This window comes from Nicotiana sylvestris, chromosome 3 (assembly GCF_000393655.2).
Source record: "Nicotiana sylvestris chromosome 3, ASM39365v2, whole genome shotgun sequence".
In the NCBI taxonomy this organism is placed as follows: domain Eukaryota; kingdom Viridiplantae; phylum Streptophyta; class Magnoliopsida; order Solanales; family Solanaceae; genus Nicotiana; species Nicotiana sylvestris.
In genome coordinates, this window is record NC_091059.1 from 115,650,331 (window position 1) to 115,666,775 (window position 16,445).

The 16,445-nt window shown below is 36.2% G+C and overlaps 1 non-coding gene across 1 annotated transcript; it reads right to left on the reverse strand.

The window, feature by feature from the left end:
- Positions 1 to 11,583: 11,583 nt before the first annotated feature.
- On the reverse strand, positions 11,584 to 11,656 carry TRNAR-UCU (transfer RNA arginine (anticodon UCU)). The gene has a single exon. It is a non-coding gene; the product is annotated as a tRNA-Arg (tRNA).
- Positions 11,657 to 16,445: the final 4,789 nt, after the last annotated feature.

Genomic DNA, 16,445 nt, shown 5'->3' on the forward strand with positions numbered 1-16,445 from the left:
GTGGCCAGGATTCTTTTTTCTTGTATATATATTATCCAATTAAAGAATTTTCTATCTTAACTTTTTTTTTTCTAACTTGAGATATTCTTAATTGAGAATTCCATTTGTTCCGCCATAATTTTTATGCAAAGGAAAAATGGAATTTTTAAGTGGCTACCCGGAGCATAAAATATTTCATATTTAAGAGCTGTATTTTAAGGATATGATGTAAATATAAGTATTAGTAGTTATTTTTACGGCTCGAACCGGAGAACTACATGTCAAATGGAGTAATTTTCTCATTTTAAAGAAAAAAAAAAAGAAATATTGAGTAAAAACAGGTAAATGTTGGTGCAGTTATGCTTTGAACAGTGGTACTGTTAATTAATCATGCCTATATTACGGTTTCATATATCTTGACGAATCAGATTGATCTCTGTTGATGTTGTGGGATCCACGCGGCCTTGAGTTTGGATTCTACTGAAACAGAAATGTTTCTTTTTTGTGGAAAAATAAACCTTTTTAAAGTAGAATTCAGTTACCAGCTTTCATAAATTTATAAATATCACTCATTACTGCACATTATTCAAAAGAATATTACAACACAAGTAAAAGGACAAAGTTGTTGGCAGTCAGGAGTTTCATTTTCATGAAATAATCATAAATGGTTTCAATTATTATGAGCTTGGATCACATGATGGATTGAACTTGATCATCGTAACCTCTAACTTGACATGCATAGAATTAGGTTGTTCACGGTTTAACGGAAAATCGATTCAAATTGAAAACCGAACCGATATTTTTTTTTGATTTGAATTGGTTTTGGTTTTAAATTTTTAAAAACCGATAATACTTGGTTTAGTTTTGGTTCTATTATAAAACCCCAAACCAAACCGTAAATTATATACAGAATTTAATAATTATTTATAGTAGTATCATATCTTTTTGTAAATAATTTAAATATATTATGCATTTCAATTATTATTATTTTGAAGTTTGGTTTATCCTACTTATATCTTAAAAGATTGCATAAGCCCAAAACAATAGGAATCGGCTAAAGCCTACACACATACTTTTGCCTAACAGTAAAGTTTAAAAAAAAAAACCTACCACAAGAGTAAAGAAAACAAACTCAAATTGCAAGACTACAATGGCTAAAGCTTGAGAAAGTTTATAAGAACGTGTGAATCCAATTTTGTTACTATGAATACTTTATGATTGATTCAATAAAGTGATGTTAGACATTACGTTCTAAAATTAATTTTTTTTGTTACTCACTTGATTTTTGATTGATTCAACAAGTGATGTTAATCAATATTTATTCTTGACATCTGATAAAATGGATTCTAATTTTTTCAGATGAAAAGGACAGAGGTTGAAGATTTGAGGCTCACCTTAAAAATATTACTCCATCTACACTAACATCTGTGGCAACTCAAGCCCATGGTAACATTCCTAATACTTCTATTATGCGCAATACTCCTAAAAGGCAAAAAAGAACAATTTTGGGTGGTCGAAACCATAGCCCTGGGGAATGTCGGGAAAAATCTGAAATTTGGTCACACTTCACAAAGTTTATTGATAAAAAAGGTGATTTGAGGAAAAATGCAATTACTACCCTAAAGACTTTGCTTGTCCTAGTAGGAATGAGACTTTTAACCGTTGGGCACATTTAACCAGTAAGTGTGATAAACATTTCTAGGTAATTGGTAGGAAGCAACCAACGCTCAAACTTGTACCTATTAAAGGAGAGGAACAAAGAAGTTTAGAAAGGATTGCTTATAATGTTGCTGAGGTTAGGAGGGTAGTTGCCGAGTTTGTTATAATTGATGAATAACCATTTAAAGTTATTGCGGGGGAAGACTTTAAGAGATTAATTTCGGTTATTTTGCCTAATTATGAGTTGCCTTCTAGCATTATTGTTGCTAGGCAATGTTTTCAAGAGGAGAAACAAAAGCTTAAAAGATTTATTAGAGATCAATGTGTATGTCTTACTAGTGTACATGAACATCAATTCAAAATTTGACTTATATGGTCATTACTTCCCATTGGATTGATGATGAATGGAATTTCCAAAAAAAAAAAAAATCTTAACTTTTTTCAAACTCCATATCATAAGGGCGAGACAATTGCTAAGAGTATTGAGACTTGTTTGTTAGATTGGGGGATCGAAAAATCATTCACAGTGACGCTAGATAATGCGATAGCTAATGATGCTACAATCAAATACTTGAAAGGGAGAATTAATGATTGGAAAAGTGTTATCTTGGGAAATGACAGTGCACATATCCTAAATTTAATTGTAAAGGAAAGATTAAGTGAGCAACATGAGTCTATTTTCTGGGTGAAGATGGATGTAAAATATGTGAAGTCTTATCCTATAAGATCTGCTTCTTTTAAGTCACATGCTGAGAAGGTCAAACTAGTCACTCATGGTCTTTTGTGTTTAGATGTTGAGACAAGGTGGAACTCTACATATTTGATGTTAGATACTGCAGTAAAATTTGAAAAAGTCTTTTCAAGAATGTATGTTGATGATCATAAGTACTTTAACTATTATTTAGAATTGAGTGGAACGACAGGGCATCTATCTTCAGAAGATTGGCAGAATGTGAAAGTCTTTCTCAAGTTTCTTAAAAAATTTAATCAAACCACTTCGAAATTTTTAGGAACTTCACATATTACCACTAATTCTTTCTTTCATGAGCTTTTTAATCTTCAAAGCTTAATTGTCCAATATTCTGATGGTGTTGTTCTATCTTGACTAATATGGCTAATAAGATGAAACTTAAGTTTGATAAATATTAGGCTGATTTTGAGGATATGAATATGTTGTTATTTGTTGTTGTTGTGTTGGATCCTCGGTACAAAATAAAGTATGTGAAGTTCCTTTTTAGCAAATTTATAGTCCTTTGGAGGGTAATGTAAAGTCTATCAAAGTGATGAATACTTTATCTCGCTTGTATAATCACTATAAGGATTCTATATCTGGGAATTCTAATAAAAATATTGGAGATCAAACTAGTGTGAGTCAAATTGATACAATGCATAGTTGTGATGGGTGGCAATCACAATGGAAGAAATTTCTTGAAGATGAGAATAATATTGGTAATACGACTGAGCTTGAGAAGTATTTGATGGATGATATGGAGAGGAATAAGGATTTAAATGTCTTAGCTTGGTGGAAAGCTTCATCTGAAAGATATCCAATTGCTTCTAGGATTGCAAGAGATGTGTGTGTTGTTCCTCCTGTATTTGTAAAAATGATTATGGAAATTAAAACGTTAGCTTATTAACGTAAATATAAATGATATAAATGACACACAAATTAATTCGAGCCCACTGAATTCACAGTGGTTCCTTAAGGAATTTAATCCCCTCCTAGTACCCAAGGTTATGGATTATTTCCTCCCAGGATAGAACGAATTACACACTGGTGTAGCGGTACTTTAAACCCCAATGTTTCAGCGAACACAAAGTTCGGCAGCAAATCACACTTACTGTTGCTTTCTTAGTAGTTTAAAACAATGCAGAACAAGGGAGGAGAAGTCAGAAATTCGTATGGAAAATCTGAGAGGAAGGAGTGCAAAGTATAGCTAACGTTGAGTTTTCGGTGAAGAGAAGATCAATTGCTCTCAAGTTTTTAGTGTCTTCAACAGGCTGCTTGCACCCTCTATTTATAGTGCAATTAGCTGCTAAAAATGGACCCGCTGCCACTCATGAAGTGGAGCACTTGGCCATGGTGGACAGATCACCGGGCTGTTTACTAGTGGATCAATCAATATGGCAATGGTGGCTGGAGCACTACTCATGGTGGAATGAGCACTTGCTCATTAATATTCACGGATTGGAAAACATCCGTTACAAACACGGATAATATTACGTTAATATTTACTATTAACAAATAAATTTGGTCCAAAAAATTAATCAATCAATCATTTGACCAAATCCAAATCCAAATCCAAATCCAAATCCAAATCCGAAGCCGAAGCCGAGCAACGACGACGGCGCGAGGCTTGCCTTCTTCTTAACTCTTTAAGAGCTACATGAAGTGCATTTGTATATAAACCCACCAAACTCCTTTTCCTCTACCAATGAGGGACAATGTCTCATTAAAAGGAGAGGGAAACTTAAAATTTTACTCAAAATTTTTATTTCCCTCCATTTCCCATTCACCCCCTTTTTAATACCTTTCTATATTAAAAAGAAACTCAACAATCCCCCACATGAATGGGGAATGGCTATATCACGGAAGTATGCATGAAAAACTTGTGTGATTTGCAAGCAAGGATTAATTGCATCTGGATAAGTAGGTTTCCCTTTGAACTTTCCGTAGTGAACTTATGTCGGATATACTCGGTCAATCGGTAGATTTGATATCTTTGAACCGTCGAACTTTAGTGTATACCTAGACAACCATAAGTCACACAATCAATCCCTTAACCGTCTTTGGTTCTCATTGTTGTGTTCGTTTCAGCCATGAACACTGCCTGGTTTCATAAGTGCGTAGAGAATTGGCCTTGCAAAATTCTCCTTGAAGCGGCTAACACTTCACACTTACATAGGTGATTCCTAAACGTGTCATCCCGTAGATACACTATTTGATATACCCTGTATCAAATTTAGAAATCATTAAAAAGCCTTAATGCTTTATCCTTGGTACTGAACATTGTCTCATCACGAGAATGGACTAAAATTTTTGTTGACAATGTTGAACCGTCATTAATGACTTTGTTTGATCTCCTTGAACCTAGATCTTGGGATCTCCAGTCTTCTAGGTAGAGTTACCGCCACAATGACTTGTTCTCGGCCATAGTCCCATTCCCCTCAATGATTTCTCAACTACCTCTCTAGTTAGGCCTTTTGTAAGTGGATCCGACACATTATCACTTGACCTTACATAGTCAATCGTGATAATTCCTCTAGAGAGTAGTTGCCTAACGGTTTTATGTCTTCGTCGTATATGACGAGATTTACTGTTATACATAACGCTCTCAGCCCTTCCAATTGCTGCTTGGCTATCACAATGTATGCATATTGGTGCCAACGGTTTGGGCCAAAATGGAATGTTTTCCAAGAAATTCCGGAGCCATTCAACTTCTTCACCAGCTTTATCTAAGGCTATGAACTTAGCCTCCATTGTAGAGCGGGAAATACATGTTTGTTTGGACGACTTCCAAGATATTGCTCCTCCACCAATAGTGAATACATATCCACTTGTGGACTTTGAATCAGTTGAACCGGTGATCCAATTTACATCACAATATCCTTCAATCACCGCAGGATATTTACTGTAGTGCAAATCAAAGTTTTGGGTATATCTAAATATCCCAAAACTCGTTTCATTGCCATCCAGTGAGATTGACCTGGATTGCTCGTGTATCGACTCAGTTTACTTATAGCACAAGCTATATCTGGTCGTGTACAATTCATGATGTACATTAAGTATCCCAACACACGAGCATAATCCAATTGTGATATGCTTTGGCCTTTGTTCTTTGCTAATGCAAGATTCACGTCAATTGGAGTCTTTGCAACTTTAAAGCCTAAATGCTTGAATTTTTCAAGTACTGTCTTAATATAATGAGATTGTGACAATGCGAGACCTTGAGGAGTCTTTTGGATCTTAATCCCCAGAATTAAATCTGCAACTCCCAAGTCCTTCATATCAAACTTGCTAGTTAGCATACGCTTAGTCGCATTTATGTTGGCAATGTCATTACTCATTATCAGCATATCATCCACATATAGGCAAACAATGACTATGTGATTTGGAACATTTTTAATGTACACACATTTATCACATTCATTTATCTTAAAACCATTTGACAACATTGTTTGGTCAAATTTCGCATGCCATTGTTTGGGTGCTTGTTTTAGTCCGTAAAGGGACTTAACAAGTCTACATACCTTATTTTCTTTACCTGGAACCACAAACCCTTCAGGTTGTTCCATGTAAATTTCTTCCTCCAACTCTCCATTTAAGAAGGCCGTTTTAACATCCATTTGATGAATTTCAAGACCATACACTGCAGCTAATGCTACTAACATCCGTATGGACGTAATCCTTGTAACTGGGGAGTATGTATCAAAGTAGTCAAGACCTTCTCGTTGTCTATACCCTTTGACAACAAGTCTTGCCTTAAATTTATCAATAGTGCCATCATCTTTCATTTTTCTCTTAAAAATCCATTTAGAACCCAAAGGTTTATTTCCAGGAGGAAGATCAACCAATTCCCATGTATGGTTGTTCAATATGGATTCTATTTCACTATTGACTGCCTCTTTCCAGAACAATGATTCCGAAGAAGACATAGCTTCTTTAAATGTTCGAGGCTCATTTTTCAATAAGAAAGTCACAAAATCTGGTCCAAACGAAGTAGATGTTCTTTGACGTTTACTATGTCTTGGATCCTCCTGATAAAATGTACTTTCTTTTGTTTCTTCCCGAGGTCATTTAGATCCTTCACCAAACAACTCACATTCCTTTTTATACGGATATATATTTTCAAAGAACTCAGCATTATCTGATTCTATAACCGTATTATTATGAATGTCATGATTTTCTGATTTATAAACCAGAAATCGATATGCTTTACTATTGGTCGCATATCCTATGAAAACACAATCAACTGTTTTCGGTCCTATTTTTACCCTTTTGGGTTTAGGAACTTATACTTTTGCCAAACACCCCCACACTTTAAAATAATTCAAGTTGGGCTTCCTTCCTTTCTATTTTTCATATGGAATGGATTTTGTTTTGCTATGGGGTACTCGATTTAGTATTCGGCTAGCCGTAAGAACAGCTTCCCCCTACAAGTTCTGTGGCAATCCAGAACTTATCAATAATGCGTTCATCATCTCCTTTAATAAATGATTCTTTCTTTCCGCAATCCCATTGGATTGGGGCGTGTAAGGGGCTGTTGTTTGATGAATAATTCCATATTCTAAACATATTTGTTCAAAAGGAGATTCATATTCACCACCCCTATCACTTCTTATCATTTTGATTTTCTTGTTAAGTTGCGTTTCAACTTCATTTTTGTATTGCTTGAATGCGTCTATTGCTTCATCTTTACTATTAAGTAAGTAAACATAGCAATATCGAGTACTATCGTCAATAAAAGTTATGAAATACTTCTTTCCACCGCGAGATGGTATTGACTTCATGTCACAAATATCTGTGTGAATTAAGTCTAAAGGATTTGAATTCCTTTCAACCGACTTATAAGGATGTTTAACATACTTAGATTCCACACATATTTGACATTTTGATTTTTCGCATTCAAACTTAGGCAATATTTCCAAGTTAATCATTTTTCGCAAGGTTTTATAATTGACATGACCCAAACGTACATGCCATAAATCATTTGACTCAAGTAAGTAAGAAGAAGCTGAAGTTTTATTATTAGTTTCAACAACTATTACATTCAGCTTGAAAAGGCCCTCAGTAAGGTAACCTTTTCCTACAAACATTTCATTCTTACTAATCACTACCTTGTCAGATACAAAAACGCACTTGAAACCGTGCTTTACAAGAAGTCCAGTAGAGATTAAGTTCTTCCTAATCTCGGGAACATGAAGGACGTTGTTCAAAGTCATGACCTTTCCAGAAGTCATCTTGAGAAATATCTTACCGTATCCTTCAATTTTTGCTGTAGCAGCATTTCCCATAGAGAGCGTCTCTTCGGGTCCAGCAGAAGCATATGTAGAAAATGCTTCCCTCACAGCACAAACATGGCGAGTGGCTCCAGAATCAATCCACCACTCCTTTGGGTTTCCTACCAGGTTGCATTCAGAAAGCATGACGCACAAGTCATCAACATCATCATGCTTTTCTACCATGTTTGCTTGACCCCTTTGCTTGTCTTTCTTCCAAGCACGACACTCCGTAGATTTGTGTCCGGTTTTCCCACAATTGTAGCAGTTTCCACTGAACCGCTTCTTGCTTGGGTTGTATTTTGGACCAGAAGTCTTCTTTCTCTTTTTGTTATCTTCAACAATATTTGCTCCCATTATTGTTGAATTTCCACGGCCTCTCCTTTCAGCAACTTTATTGTCCTCTTCGATTCTCAATCGAACAATGAGATCTTCAAGGGACATCTCCTTTCGTTTATGTTTCAAATAATTTTTGAAGTCCTTCCACAATGGAGGCAACTTCTCAATTATTGCTGTTACTTGGAATGCTTCATTGATGACAAGACCTTCAATGAAAATTCCGTTAGTAAAATTACTAAAATTTTTACTTTCAACATCAGTATTCATTTGAAATATACCTTCAGTAAGTAGATCATGAATACAATTCCTGGACTTGGGTGATAACAGACTTGTTATCTACCATTTTGTAGTCCAAAAATTTTGCAGCGACGAATTTCTTCATCCCGACATCTTCAGTTTTGTATTTATTTTCAAGTGCATTCCACAATTCTTTTGACGTCTCCACGCCACTGTATACATTATACAGATTATCCTCCAGTCCGTTAAGAATATAATTCCTGCACAAGAAGTCAGAATGCTTCCACGCCTCAATCACGAGAAAGCTTTCATTCTCTGGAGTTTCATCTGAAAGATCAGGAACATCATCCTTGATGAACGTCTGTAGACATAACGTAGTCAAGTAGAAGAACATCTTCTGCTGCCAGCGCTTGAAATCCATCCCAGAAAATTTTCCGGGTTTCTCTGTCGGTGCCAACGCCGGAGTTCGTCTTGTCGATGCGTTGACAGTCATCATCGGAACAACTTGATTTCCATCATTAGCCTTTTTTTTTTCTGAAAAAAAAATGACACAAGCAAATGTTTAATAAACGTTTAAAACTGGAGTGAAAAATCACATAGATTTTAATCTCCAACAAAATGCCACGAAGGCTTTACTCTCCAAATGGGAGTACACAAAACCACAAAGGTTTTAAGTTTCCATAATAATAAGAATAACACAAATACAGAAATTAAAATTACTAAAATTCCTTAAGCTTGTTATTCCTCTTGTATTTGTAAAATAATGATTATGGAAATTAAAACGTTAGCTTATTAACGTAAATATAAATGATATAAATGAAACACAAATTAATTCGAGCCCACTGAATTCACAGTGTTTCCTTAAGGAATTTAATCCTCTCCTAGTACCAAAGGTTATGGATTATTTCCTCCCAGGATAGAACGAATTACACACTGAAATTAAAACGTTAGCTTATTAACGTAAATATAAATGATATAAATGAAACACAAATTAATTCGAGCCCACTGAATTCACAGTGTTTCCTTAAGGAATTTAATCCTCTCCTAGTACCAAAGGTTATGGATTATTTCCTCCCAGGATAGAACGAATTACACACTGGTGTATCAGTACTTCAAACCCCAATGTTTCAACGAACACAAAGTTCGGCAGCAAATCACACTTACTGTTGCTTTCTTAGTAGTTTAAAACAATGCAGAACGAGGGAGGAGAAGTCAGAAATTCGTATGGAAAATCTGAGAGGAAGGAGTGCAAAGTATAGCTAACGTTGAGTTTTCGGTGAAGAAAAGATCAATTGCTCTCAAGTTTTCAGTGTGTCTTCAACAGGCTGCTTGCACCCTCTATTTATAGTGCAATTAGCTGCTAAAAATGGACTCGCTGCCACTCATGAAGTAGAGCACTTGGCCATGGTGGACAGAGCACCAGGCTGTTTACTAATGGAGCAATCAATAAGGCAATGGTGGCTGGAGCACTACTCATGGTGGAATGAGCACTTGCTCATTAATATTCACGGATTGGAAAACATCCGTTACAAATGCGGATAATATTATGTTAATATTCACTATTAACAAATAAATTTGGTCTGAAAAATTAATCAATCAAGCCGAAGCCGAAGCCGTAGCCGAGCGAGCGAGCGACGACGGCGCGAGACTTGCCTTCTTCTTAACTCTTTAAGAGCTACATGAAGTGCATTTGTATATAAACCCACCAAACTCCTTTTCCTCTACCAATGAGGGACAATATCTCATTAAAAGGAGAGGGAAACTTAAAATTTTACTCAAAATTTTCATTTTCCTCCATTTCTCATTCACCCTCTTTTTAATACCTTTCAATATTAAAAAGAAACTCAACAGTGTGTGCTATTCCTACATCTACTGTTGCCTCGGAATCATGTTTTAGAACCGGTGATCGGATTCTTGATTATTAGCGAAGTTCTTTATCAACAAAGACAGCTGAAGCTTTTGTTTGTTGTTAATAATGGTTGTAGTTATCATCTTAAGAATGCAAGCTTTAGAAGAAATTCAAAAACTTGAAATCGTTGAAAAATGTAGCTTTATACAATTAACTTTATGAATATTTTTATGTTATTGAAGAGTAATGCCTAATATGGTAATTTTTTTCTAGAATATCCAAACACTGCTTTGAGCATTGACTAGTTTGGAGCTTAAGTTAAGGACGATGGTGGAGTAGCTGTGAAGGTGATCTTTATGAAGAAAAAAAGTAGATGTGAATATGATATTATGGATTCTCTTATTCTTTTTTTTAGTTTAAATACGTAATTTTTACTTTTAAATGGACAGAGTTGTTTGTACTTTGGAACCTTTTTTTTGGCTTGTTCTTTTGGTTCTATCATGTGCTGCAACTTAATTCACCTGAAACAGTTTTCTATCTTACATTATTGCTACAATTTTAATACTCTGCTTTATATCTTTTGTGCTACAGTTTCAAATATAAATAGTTAAAAGAATTATCTCTGTAGACTTAAAATATTGCTCATTTGTCATATCTTTCAATCTTCTAATGGCAGAACTTTTAACCTGTAGATCCTATATGCATATTACCATGTTTCGTAGTTGGCTATGTCTGACGACCCCGAAATTGCAAGATTTTTTTGTTTTTAACTTGGAACCTATTGGCATTTTCTTTCTGTTAAGATGCAACTTTGGTCTACTTTTTAGTTAGTTTTTTGTTCATTCTAAACAGGTAAATGAACTTTCAGTTCTGAAAGAAATATATAAAAAAACATAAATTTAATTAGCAAATTATTTTCAAATTGTTGTCTAGTATTGTTTTACTATTATCGACTTATCATTAGCTTGCTAAGAACCGAAAAATCGAACCAAACCAACAACAACCAAACCGATGGTTTGTATTTAATTTGGTTTGGTTTAAAATTTTAAAAAGCGATTAAATTGGTTTGTTTTGGTTTTAATCAAAAATCGACCAAACAGAACCGTGAACACCCTACATAGAATTGATAAATACTACTCATTCCGTTTTATTTATATGATATTATTTATTTGATGAGTCAAATAACACATTCTTTAACTACAATTATTTTGTATAATTCTTTTAATATTTTCAAGTATTAAAAGTTATTATATAAGAGTTATAGATTGTATATAGTTTCTGATTATTTGATTCCATGTGAGAAAAGATTAAGAACATAATGTTCAAATTGAGACAAAACAAATAGAAGGTTTGATCTTCATATTCCCAAGTCCCAGTTCTTGCTCTTTTCGAAACGAAAGAAGTAGGGAATTAATTAGAAAAGTAGAACATTGATTAAATGAATAATTACGATTTATGTGAATAGTCTAGCGACCTTTTAATAAACCTTTTTTGTTTGAAAAAAAAGTGAAAAGGAGAGACACGCCCAGTGGGACTCGAACCCACAATCGCTTGATTAGAAGTCAAGCGCCTTATCCATTAGGCCATGGGCGCTTGTTGCTTACTCCAGCACTTTGTTTTATAATATATTATTGCATGAATTTTCCAACCACCAAGAAAATCCTTTTTCTCTTCTAATTCAATCAAAATCCTAGTGAAAATAGTTCTTCTTCTACCAGCATTTAGTTTAGATCTTTTTATCTTATGATATTTAATGTCTTGAGATATCTGACACTATCTGACTTTGTTATAAGGACATTTAAGTTGCATTACGTTTTCAAAAGCCATTTACTATGCCTTATAAAAGGATACACGTACGTTTGCAAATATAATCTGAGTATTTAGCCCAGCGCCGAACCCACAAGGAATTAACCTATCAATTACTCTTGTTAGACTTACTAAATTCTATGGAATCAACTTCCCAAACGTTGTCAATAACAGTTGATGGTATTTCTACTAACTACGAATGAATGTAAATAAGCAATTGCAAACTAACTATGATTAAGTTGTAAACAATTAGGAGAAGGTTCTAAGACTATGATTTCCCCTATTGACGGAATCCCTTCTGGTTATGCTTCACATAGATTCATCAAATAGTCTCTATCAATCATGAGCATTCTTATTACCGTAAATCTCTCCCGAGTAATCACGACAATTTACTAGCCGCACTCTCCCGAATTACGCTACCTGGCTTTATTTATTACAGCTTACTTTAGATTGCACCCAAGGCTTCGTTATCCCTAATCCTGCCTTTAAACCTTCGGTTATTGATCCCTCATATACTTTGGGAGTAGTGTTGTTCAACAATTACCTAAATATGCACTCTCTCCCGAGTTATGCACAATAAATAGGCATAGCTAATTGGGGATCCTGTCAATTAACTACAACAAGAACGTAGTTGAACAAATATAGATTAAACTGGGCAAACTATATTAACATAACAAGAAGTTCATCCTTCAATAGGTTCCATCAAAACCCTAGACTAGGAAATTAGCTTCTCATGACAAAACAAGATAAAACTACTAAATTATTCATAATGGGTAATTGCAAGAAAATAAAAGGAGATAGAAAAACTCTAATGTTTGGTTGATCTTCTCCCACTTGTTCTTGCCTTCAAAGTAGTCTAAAAAAAAGCTTAAACCTATCTTGGGCGAGCTTCTATAGTTTATAAGGGTTTGAACAAGTTTTTCCCGATTTACACTTTGGTCCCCAAACTTTCTGGCACGTGAACAGTTCACCACGGTCGCGGCAAGACCGCGACTCGACCGCGGTGAACGCTGAACATTCTGCCTCGAACACTTGGTCTGCCGCGGTTCCACCGTGATTTACTCAGTCCATTTTTTGCTTCATTGTGCTCGGGTACTTTTTGATTGGGCGTTTTCTTCACATTATTACCTCCAAAACACTCCGTAGTGCTTCCTCACTTAGAATATTCCCTACAAAGCAAAAGAACACCATTAAGAGCATTTTGTTATCAATTTACCTATAAAACAATAATAAAGCATGGTAATATTAAGGTGTAAATATCATCTATATAGCCTAATATCAACACACCACACTTAAATCAATGCTAGTCCTCTAGCAATCCACCACACTCTATAAAAGTTCCTTCCCTAAACTTTTCCCTTAACGACTCACACCTTGAACAATTTACCAAAGTTGCACCTAGTAGTGAACAACCTTTGCCTCAAAAGTTGAATCTCTCGTACCATGCAACATTCGCACTTACTCAAACTACTCTATACAAGAGTCAAGACTTACCTTTCCTTTGTGAATCACATGCCCTCACATCACACAAGAGAGTAGTTCCACATATAATGATATTTCGACCAATTAGGAACTTAGATAGACAAAATTCACTCACTCTAAAAAAGAACATTCACATGCCATAAAGATGCACTATAGGCTTGCGTGCAGTGTACTACTCTACTAATCGAGTCCACTCAGTCTAAGATTAGTAGGACTTCACTTGGTTGTAATGTAGGCTAAGGGACAGGTAAGATATATTTGGATATAGTGACTAACCTCCCTAAGCACTTTTAATACAAAACACATTGACATTCCATATCATTCTTATGTCAACCAGACATTTCCCACAATTTATTTATAACATCCCATTCCTTTAGGTGCATTTGCATCAAGCTACCACTTATCAACCATTATATTTATTTACAAGATTTTTTTTTCTTTTCGTGGTGCTTCTTCTTTTATTCTTCAAAACTCTGCACATTTTCTCTATTTCAATGGTTCTACTCAAAAACCAAACCACCACCCCACACTTTTGCTTTTGCATAATTTCAATACAATTTAAGTGCTTATGGGAGGTATAAGGGTTCAAACAGAAGGCTATTCAAACAATTGGGTAAGGTTCGCAATGTGGTTGCTAAAGAAACAGGCTTATAGGCTCAGCGAGGTTAGCTAAGATGGATTACATTCAGGTGGATTTACGTTATATATAACCGGCTTAACAAAAAATGCCTATATCACTTCTAAGACTGAATGAAGCTATTATTTCGCTTTGCAGACACACAGGGTAAGTTCTAGGCATCAAATGTAAAGCATAGAATACAGTATAGCTCACACACACATGGCACATGACTCACTCCGGATTGATTTATCAAGACATTCTCTTTTGAGTGTTCAAGTCAGCTACAAATATACAACTTTAAGGCACTTAGCAAGAGTTAGCCATTGATCTTAGGCGTTACACTCTAGTGTCGATTGTGTTCAGGTGTATTCACGCCAAGGGATTCTCTTCCTATTTCAGCTCGTAGCCCATCAATGCTAACTAAAATGAAAAAAAAAATAAAATAAACAAAAACTACCTACACCTGATTCAAGCTAAACCCTTGGAAAAGGACCGTGGCCCAAATAAAAACTAAAGGGGAGTTACTACACTACCTAAAAACAAATCTTTTTGTTTTTTCTCTCTAGACTTACTTCCCTCAAGAACTGTTTCAAATATCCGTCATCAGGAAGAGTCTCCATATTCCCTTTTTGTTCTTTTCTCTTTTTTTCGACTTAGTCCCGCAAGAACCCCGTCGAAAGAGATCCGTCATTGGGACAAGTCACTTACCTACTTTAACTTACCTACTGAAACTATTACTCAAAACACCAAAAACAATTAAAGCAAAACACAAAAAGAATTCAAACAGCCAAATTGTTACAAATATATACATACATTGAAGTATCCCCCACCCCACACTTAAAATGTAGACATGTTCTCATGGTATAAAAAATTAAAGAACGGTGAGGTAAAGGAACTTCCCTGAAAGATCAATCCTGATCGGAGACGGTGTCTGGGTTCACATTGCAAGCATGACCTAGAGCTCTCAGCCAGCCTAAGAATTTATTCTCTGACTTCACCTGCCGGTTAGCCACCGTGGCTACGCGGGCACCCAAATCAGTGACTGTGGTGTGCAACCCAGCCATCTCCTACTCCAAAGCTGTTATGCGGGTACTCCGGCGGGGCTGTGAAGGGCCCGCCTCATCAACCCTTGTAGGTGGTGGGATCTCAGCTGCCTCAGCATCATCATCATCATCATCAGATTCATCAATATTCACCACCGGCTCTATCCTAATTCTGATTTTTCTTGCTAGGAACGGGGCTTTCAGTGGTAATTTCCCATCAACTCTAGGGTCTTCAGGGACTCTAGCAAGACGACACAGCCTGGTGACTAGAGAAGGGAAGTAGAAGCCTTTGAGAAACTCATGTGATCTAATGAGAATCTCGCCATGGAGGAGCCGAGCCACATCAAAATCCCTGTGGGCCATGAAACAGTATATCGCTGCCGCCCGTGGTAGATTGACATCGGTCGTATTGCTTGAGGGCAACAACCGACTGTTGATAATGGTGAGCCAAAACTTAGCCTCCCAATTGAGAGACTGGGAGTTAAGTGTGATCCGGTGCTTTATCCATATGTATTCTCTATCTGGCACACAGATAGTGTCAAGAAGAGTTCCCCACAAGGCACTTGTTTGGCTAAAAGTACGATAATCATCAGAGTCCCCCTGAACACTGGCAGCCGGTACACCTTGCGGATGGCCTCGATGGATGCATTTACCCGTGTATTGCGGACAGTAACAACTCCATTCTCATGTTCCAGGCAGTTAGCATAGAACTCCCTTACCATCTGAACATTGGCTTCCTTCGGTACCTCAAAGAAGATGTAAAGCTGACACCTCCTCAACTCATTGAAGATATTCAGGCATTCCACCTCTAAGGCTTGTCGGTCAATATGCACCTCATGTAGCAATTTCTTAGCTGCTTTTGCATTGTATCTATCCTCCGTCTATTTGGAGACAAACCTCGTGTTGTCAAACTGTGGTGCACTGGCTTGCCCTAGCTCTGGAGGAGCTTCTCGGTCCACTAGCGGAGGACCCGGTGTTGCGTCGCTTCCTAGATGGATTCATTGTACCTGTCAAATAGAGAAACGCCTATCAGTGAGTGTGTGAAATGTGTGACCATGGATGGTTATTTAGACTTCACCACAACCATGTCACATTAGCCCTTATAACTCAATTGGGGCAATTTCCCAAATGCCTTGTGGGCAAGACAATTTCTTTATACACTTAGCCCATATGGATACATCAAAGCTTGCCCCAAATCAAAGATTCTACTACACCATCACACCCCACAACACTTCATTCAACACCCACAAACATACACCTTTCCACCATATTATACACATAGCCCCTTCACCAATCAGTCCCAAAAATGAAATTCAAGAGAAAATAAGAAGAAAACTACAAAAATCAACTAAAAAATCACTACACAATTACAAACACTAGGCTAGCATATGAATATACACGATGCAAAAAGAGAAGAGATGGGGGAGGTTAG